Source organism: Arvicola amphibius, chromosome 1, assembly GCF_903992535.2.
Source record: "Arvicola amphibius chromosome 1, mArvAmp1.2, whole genome shotgun sequence".
NCBI lineage: Eukaryota > Metazoa > Chordata > Mammalia > Rodentia > Cricetidae > Arvicola > Arvicola amphibius.
In genome coordinates, this window is record NC_052047.1 from 110264420 (window position 1) to 110272977 (window position 8558).

The window sequence follows — 8558 nt, forward strand, 5'->3', positions numbered from 1 at the left end:
CAGCCACGTGCACAGCTCTGGGCTGTCTTAGCAGACTGGCACTATGTATAGAGGATATGGTCTTGTACCATCCACCTTTTCCTTATCTGCTGTGCTGTGGGTTAACTCACTGCTGTGACTACAGCAGCCTGTGCAGGAAGTGTGCACCTCCCTTAAGGGACACTGAAAACCTTCCCTGATGCCCAGCTATTTCAAGACAGTTTATTTCCAAAATGGGTCAGAACATTAGCTCTTGGCCCATTCTGCCAAATGCACGAGCTACAAATGCTTGCTCAGCAGCTGAGAGGCACACATTAGTATCATATTCAAAAAGTGATAAAAATCCATATAAAACAAATATTCAAAGTTTCTATAGAAACAGAAGGAAATGGACCCATCGCCTAGCCTTCCACACTGCATCCGTGCCAAACCTACTCTTACAAAGACATTCCATAACTAGGGGTAATTAAGTTAAATGGTCCTCACCAAATCCCTTAATTCAAGCTAAACATGCAGGTAGGAGCTATAAGAATGGCATCTACAGATTGATACTAACAGAAGCACAGGCTACTGGGTGACAGTCCATCCTGCTCTCCTGGGCACAAGATGTGGGCAGAGTGCTAACATTCTGTCCCTCCACTTCTGGTGGGATGCCAAGGCCCTGGATCTTTTTTATGAGTTGCCACATCAGCCTCGACATTTCATAGCAGATAGAAGACCTCTGGAACCCATTGAAAGTAGATGCAGCTGCAACAGTGTATGCATCCATGTTCTCAAAGAGCAGCCACTCACTCTCATGCATTTCAGGCAGGTTACAATGCTCGACTCTCTGATCAAGGCCGTCACATGCTGGTCCCCAGATGTTGAATGAGTAATGTCTCCTCTGGCTTGCGTCTCTTCGGCAGCAGGACCTTCACATGTGCATGATCATAAAGGATGCAATTAAATGTTCCATACACTCTGTCACTCACATAATACATGAAGGTTTATTCATTTGACTCATCTTCATCATCAGAGTTGGTCTGCTCCTTCCATACCATATTTTGGGCAATGATATTGACTGCCAGTGTGAAAGCTAAAATGGCAGAGTTTCTGCCTGGCTCAGTTGTGACTCTCATCCCAGAGTCTGGTAGGAAGCACTTGTCCAGAGCTGGTGACCTCTTCAAATTTAAGCTTCCTATCCTCAGATCCAGGAAAGCCACCACCAATATCCAGCAGATACATGCTGAAATCAACTTCTGTTTCATGTCAGAGACACAGAAGTAATCAGACAGGACCTATGAAGGTCTCGGGGTCAGTACATCCACTCTCTACATGGAAACTGACACCAATGACATCAATATTTAGATCTTTTGCTTGTTCCAAGTGAAGCCTGCTGGTTTTGAGTGACACCAAACTTAACACTTGTTGGAAGAAGGGGCCGCTTGTTGGTCCCTGGGTGCTCAGAGCCCCCAAATAAAACACACAGAAACCATGTTATTTAAATCACTGCTTGACCCCTTAGCTCTAGCTTCTTATTGGCTAACTCTTACGTATTAATTTAATCCATCTCCATTAATCTGTGTATTGCCACGTGGCAGTGGCTTACCAGCAAAGTTCTGTCTAGCATCTGTTTTCAACAGGGGCTACATGGCTTCTCCCTATTCTGCCCTTCTTTCTCCCCGCATTTAGTTCCATCTTCCCCACCTACCACTACTCCACCCTGCCATAGGCTCAAGCCAGCTTTCTTTATTAACCAATCATATTCACAGTATACAGAGGGGAATCCCACATCTGACGCAGAGGTGACAAACTGCTTTGGAATCATCAGTGGCAATCCACAAAACCAACTTTGCCTTTGGATGTGCTTTGGCGACCACCATCAACTCAACCTCACTGTCAAAAGTCATCACCTGGACTCCATTATTGGCAGCATACTTGATCTGAGACACTTGTTTATAAGAATTTGCAAAGGTAATCCTCTCTGGATGCAGCCTGAGCCCCTGCACCAACTGCATTTCAGTCTTGCTTGCACAGTCAAAACTTGGCCCAGTGTCAGCTAAGGTAGTCATCATGGCTCTGCTGTCATCTCTTTTGACTGCATAAAAGGGAGTGATGCGAGGAAGAGCTTTTAGCCATCTTAATGTTCCTTCAGAATGTCTCCCAGGAACAACATAGAAAGCATCCTTGTCATTGGAGGAAGAAACTTCATTTTTTTTTTTTTTGGTTCAGAATGTCCTTGGCAGTAAAGCCTTTGTCAAGGATTGTCTGTCAAACTCTTGCTTCTTAAAACTGTTCATGGTTCTCCATGTGCCCCCCAAAAAATAAATTGGAAGGGTGGCAGTCAGTGTTCTCACAGCGCACTGATGCTACTGGCCAGCCCCACGGAGATGCAGAAAAGTGCCCGGCCGCCCGCAACCCATCAGCTGCCTCATTGATCCCACAGCAGATGCCAGCCCAAGGTGGCATTGAGCTGCTGGCTGAGGGCAGGTGGACAGTGGTGGCCACTGCAGGGACTGACCATCAATAAGTATTTTAATTTCCATCTTTAACATATGCCATCAAGTACCCTGGGGAGCATGAAGTGGAACTTCACATAAAGTTGAATTTTAATAACAAAAAAAAAGTTTTACACATTTCCACCATTATATAAGAAGACGGAGAATGAATGTCTTAAAATTGCATGAAGAATTAGAATTTTAAAATGACCTGGATGCCTTCAAAAATGGAAATAGAATCAAAGTGTCACCTCTTGAGTACTCCCTTTGTATAGTAGGTCATGGCAGAACACTAACTCTTCAGCCCAAAGACTCAGTGGTACTTTAATTCTCTTGATAACCTTAATTTCAGAATCCCTTGTAGCCCTGTTATTGCAGGGTTGGGTTGACAAAGACTACAATAATTACAAAGAATATTTCTATCAACATCCCTTTATATGGATAATTATGCTAAGAACTTTACACATAGTAAATGTTCACAGTATGTTTTGGAGTAGATACTTTCATTATTCTCATGTTTTTATTGTATAGAGAAAAGACTAAAGAGTTTAAACAATTGTGTACTGTGATTCTGAGCCCTATGTATCTCCCAGTGGATTGATATCTACAATCTATAAATAACTAAAAACAAACCAAAACAAACACAGACACAAAAAAGATTATCCACACATTAATGAATTAAGCAATCTTGAAATAATAATAAAAACTGCAAATAAGTATGTAAAAAGGGAAAAAGGAAAAAGTATGTGTTCACTAGTTTTAGCCATTCAGAAAATAAGAATTAAAATGATATTGGGAGTACATTATGAAGAAAACAAATGGCCACAAAGGTTGGAGAGGATATGGATAAGGAATTATTATATACTTTGTAAGCCTCTCTCTCTCTACCCCTGCTCTCTTTAAGACAACACACACAGAGAGAATATTTAAAAAATAGAGCTACCATATGATTTGTTCATAACACTCTCCAGTATAAACTCAAAGGATTCTAAGTCCAAAGGCCACAGAGACACTTGCATCCTCATGTTTATTGTTGAACTGTGCACAGTATCCTAGACATGTAGTGGTCTGGAGATTTATCAACAGATGACTGAATTAGGAAAGCATAAAACATATGCACAATAGAATTTTATCCCTCTGTAAAAAAAAGAAATTAGCTAATTTGTTAGAAAACGGATGGAACTTGTGGCATGATTGAGCCACAGCAGAAGAAAGGATAGAGAAAAGATGCTGTACATGGGCTATTTATTATTCAGTTATTTAAAACCCTGTGGTGTGCAGGACAAATATATGCAACAATTGAAATCTTAATGAGCCAAATATATCATATAAAACATCCAATGATCTTTCTCATAGTCAGAAACTATTTTTTAAAGTAGCCTGAAAATTGAAGAGGGACCATACAAGGGACTGAAAGAGCACTGAGGTAGGGAGAAAAAAGTTAAACATCAGAGAAGCAAAGTGGGCATGACCAAAGCATGACATAGGATTATACAAATTTCTTCATGAAGGCTGTTAATTTTTTCAATTGATAATTATTTTTGGAAAATACATGATGGATGTTTGAGGCACTATCTATGTTGAATTACTAACTACTGTATACACTGTATATGATCACATATGCCATAGTCATGTATCATTTTGCTTCTCCATATTTGTTAAAAATTAATTCAATTTACATTTTTAAAATAAGTGCTTTAAATATTTATATACTGTGTATTAGTTTAAAAATAAACCTAGTTTAGTTGTATGAGTGTGTTTGTATATGTGTGTGTGCGTGTTCACTTATGTAGACAAAAGGACAACCTTGGACAGTGTTCCTAAGGAGCAATCCTCTTTGGGTGAAGGGTGTTGGTATCTCTCACTGGCTTGGAACTCTCCAAGAAGACTGGACTAGCTGCCCGGTGAACTCCAGGGATCCCCCTGCCTCTGTCTGCTCAGTGCTAGAATTACAAGCAAGGGCCACCACATGGTTCTTCTCACAGATGCTATGCATCAAAGCCAGGTCCTCAGATTTATACATCAGGCACCTTTCAGTCTGAGTTCTCTACTCAGCCCTAGAATAATGCGTTGGCTGTTTTGCTGTAGTGTCTGAAGTTATGAGAGTGAAAATTGAAGAGAAGGTGTGATTTACCATAAGTAGTAAAGAGTTTGAGATACAGATGCCGAGATGATCATTCAGAAGCCATTTACAGGAAAAATCAATGTCAGTGCATTAAGCAGGGATTTGAAAGTGAATGTTCTCTGTAAACAGCTGAGGTAGATGGCTCAGTCAGATTCCATGCCTCTCTTAAGTTAGGCAGACCACCATGCCTCTCCTCAGAGAGAAGCCAGATGCGATGAAGCTCCAGCCCAAGATGGACGTATGCTAGAAACTAAAAGGTAAGGCACCACTTCATAGTGCTACACAGATTATTAGATATGGGTTAATCAAGATGTGAGTAAGAGGCTGGAACTAATGAGCCAGGCAGTATTTAAAAGAATACAGTTTCTGTGTAATTATTTTGGGTAAAGCTAGCCAGTGGCCGAGAGCCGGGCAGGACGAAAAACAGGCCTGCCCGTAGCTCCTCACTACAAACAGCATCTTCTCAACAAAGTTGCCTTATGAGAAATGAATGACACAGATTATATTACTTGTTCCTTCTCTTCCTGTCTAGCTCCTTCTGTTTCCCCAGGCAATAATCTCATAACACTCATTCTTTTACCATGTAAATACAGTATCAGAAGACTGAAGGACTTGGCAAAGTTCCAAAGTCATAAAACAAATGGTGTTATACAAGAGGTATACACCCCCACAGAATCCTTTGCACCCCAAGATATTTTTAAGACATTAATCTTAAACCATTTCCAGATATTCATAAAAGTAAGAAACAGAGGAAGTCCCTATCACATCTCAAGAATTACAAAGCCCTGGGTGGATAAGACATTGGATAAGGCCCCATAAACACATTATTTCGAGTATCTAAAACAGTCTCAAGATAATCATCTCCAGTGGCCCCAGGACTCTCATTAAAACCTTGAATGTTCTAAGCCCCACCCTTAAGGAATGCAGAAGACATCTCCTTAAATTGTAAGACTAATTTCTGCGACTGGTCACAGACATCCACGTGACCAAAACAGCTTTGCTGCTCATCCCTGAATCATGTGATGTATAAACTCTCAAAGAAAGCCACCCCTGAAGGGAGAGATGAAATTCTTCAGATGCTCTCACTTCTTCTTGGTTTTAAGAGAGTGGAAGGTGACTCTCCTCCTTGAGAAGGTGGGGGGTTTGTGGGGGTTTCATGTTGTTGTTGTTCCTTACAATGAGTATGTGCTTGGCTTTTTTTTTTTTTCAAAATCAAGATTCAGTGGCTGTTTATTGCTTGGTAGAAGGTATTAGGGGAAGCGTGGGCACAGATGACAAGGAAGTTAATAATGTTGCCATTTTCTTGTTCCTCATAGAGATGAAGCCAAGAAAAGTACACAGGAAAGTGATGGATGGAAAATAGAGAACAGGATGGGAAATCCAGATGCAGGTCCTGATGATATCCAGAGGGACAAACATCAATTGATGCAATATTGTAAGTATCTTGTTGTCTAGTGGCAGTCATTGATAATGAAGGATTAAATGACATCACACTGTTCTTGTTCCGCTCTATTTCAATAGATTGGGGAATTTATCATAACATACATGAAAAGTTTCAAAAATCATTGTGAGACCATCAGTCAAAGTCATTGATGAAGTCTGTAGAAACTAGACATTCCCTGGTACTATGGTATTACTCTCTTGAAAACACCAAGAACTTGTAGTGAGTATGAGGGACTACTGGCCAATCAGCGTTTTATTAAACCGATACAAGTGATAAATCTTTGCAGTGTACAAAAGCATCATCCCACACTAAGGTTTTTTGTTTGTTTGCTTTTGTCTGTTTTTCGCAAATTCTACCAATTTTAACATTCCCTTAATAAAAGACCACTTGTGTACATCAGGTGTGATTTCATACTGCATCAAGTAGGGGTAGTGGCTAGGAATGTGGAGATAATTTCTTTCTCCCAGGCTCTAAGCAAGAACTCCTGCACTTGACATTTTTGTTGCCTTGCTAGCTTGTTCATCATTCATGAATGCAATTAAACAAAAAGGGGTGAAACACCTGCACATTCATTCACAATGTTCAGTGTGCAGAGTCCTGAGAACATTGGACAACTGCCAAAATGAAGCAAATACAAATATATTAAAGACTGTGTTGTAAATTAATTAGCACATGAACATGAGAGTTAGTTGGGAAAATGTGTCTGGAGAGCAAAAGAGCTTTTTCCTACAGTCACTGAGCTGGTCATGATCAAAAACATATATTCACTAGACTGACACTCTAGGATGAGGGACACAACATTTTTAATGAATCACTTTCCTACCAATGCAAAAGTTAAGCTTGTTTTAAACATACATGCATGCACACACTGACACACACACAAACTTTTAAAAAACAAAACTATTTAGAAAGCCCAAAGAAATTATTAACACAGGCAGAGAAGTTTAGAAAACTTTCCCAGGGCAAGTATGAATGTTCTGTCAGAAAGGGCATTGCAGGTGAGAGCAACAACACACAAAAGTGGAAGATCAAAAACCAAGTAGCTACAACTGGGATTCTTAAAAGCTTGCTCACAAAGAGAAGTTTGGCAGAGAGAAATGTTGATGGACAGGCAAGACCTTAAATCCATTCATATTGGGAAACTTTACAGTCAAAGAGACAAGCAGATGTTCCCCAGACTCCTGTTGCCCTGTTGTGACTATGCCACACAGGTGCAGTAACTACCTGCAGAGCAAAGAACCTCTCAGAGCCATCATTTCCTTGTCAAAGGGAAGACCACTGTGGTACCTCTTGTCTCTCATGGCAGCTGTGAGGATACAGAGTACCAGACAACAGAAATATTTAGTAAAAATTACAGAAGTCACCAAGAGGTTAGTAAAGTTCCACTTTACACCTCTGGTGTGTCTGTGAGGAATTTCCAGAGAGCACTGAATAAGGTGGAGGAGCATCACCTGATTCTGTGGGATCATCCCACAGGCTAGACACACATAGGTGGAATAAGAGGCACAAGGCAAAGAGAAACTGGAAAGCAAAGGCATTCTCTCTCTGTTTTCATGAAGCAAATAGCCTCCTCTTTGTAGGAGTTCCCATGTCACCTCTACCTCAGACCCAAAGCAATGGAATCAGGCAACCACGGACTGTGATACAAATAAACAGTCCTTCCCTTTGATGTTCCCTTAGATATTTGGGTACCAGTTATGGAAAGGTAACTATCACCAAAATTTTGGAAGCAATGGTTTCTACTCCTCCTCTTTGAGGAGGAGTACCATGATGGGAGATTTGATATGGAAGAGTATAGGAACAGGAAAACAGAGACTAGAAACTACTACAAAAATCTAAATGAGTGATAAAGTAAAATGGAGGAAGCATTTTAGCTCAGATTCCAGAGCACAGAGAATGGCAAATGAAGAGGGGGAAGTTAGGCAGAAACAATACCATATGCAAAGTAACAGAAGGATTGGGTTGCATTTGGAAAGCAGAGCACATCTGGTATGCACATTGGATAGGTAGGGATAGAGTAGGACTGAACCAAGAAACCTTTCCATTTGTTTATAAACAAAACTGAAATTCATGCTGAGGCATTTAGGTCCAGTTCTATGAATAGTGGATACCTACATACTGTTTTTGACACTATCAGCAGATTGATTAATATGTCCTGTCTTTCGAATTCTAACATCTGATCACAGTGTGAAGAATGAAGTGTGTGTGTGTATGTGTGCGTGTGCATGTGCGTGTGAGTGTGCATGTGCGTGTGCATGTGTGTGCGTGTGTGTGTGTGTTTAATAAACTTAAAAGATGCAATTTCACTCTATTGCAAATACCCAATGCAATTAAAAACACACCTTATATTTAAAATAGAATGTTAAATTTAAAATTCTGGAAGTAACTTGTTGGGCATAAAGATGAGAAACAAGTTTAAAATGGAGCCATTAAATCTCTGTTAAAAATACAAGAGACATGATGTGGCCAGATTAGCCATAAAACTTCTGCTTTCAATACTTGGAAGGTGCTGAATCATGTTCAGAGAAAACTG

The 8558-nt window shown here is 40.3% G+C and overlaps 1 pseudogene; it reads right to left on the reverse strand.

The window, feature by feature from the left end:
- Positions 1 to 517: 517 nt before the first annotated feature.
- Positions 518 to 2258, reverse strand: LOC119803040 (annotated as a pseudogene).
- Positions 2259 to 8558: the final 6300 nt, after the last annotated feature.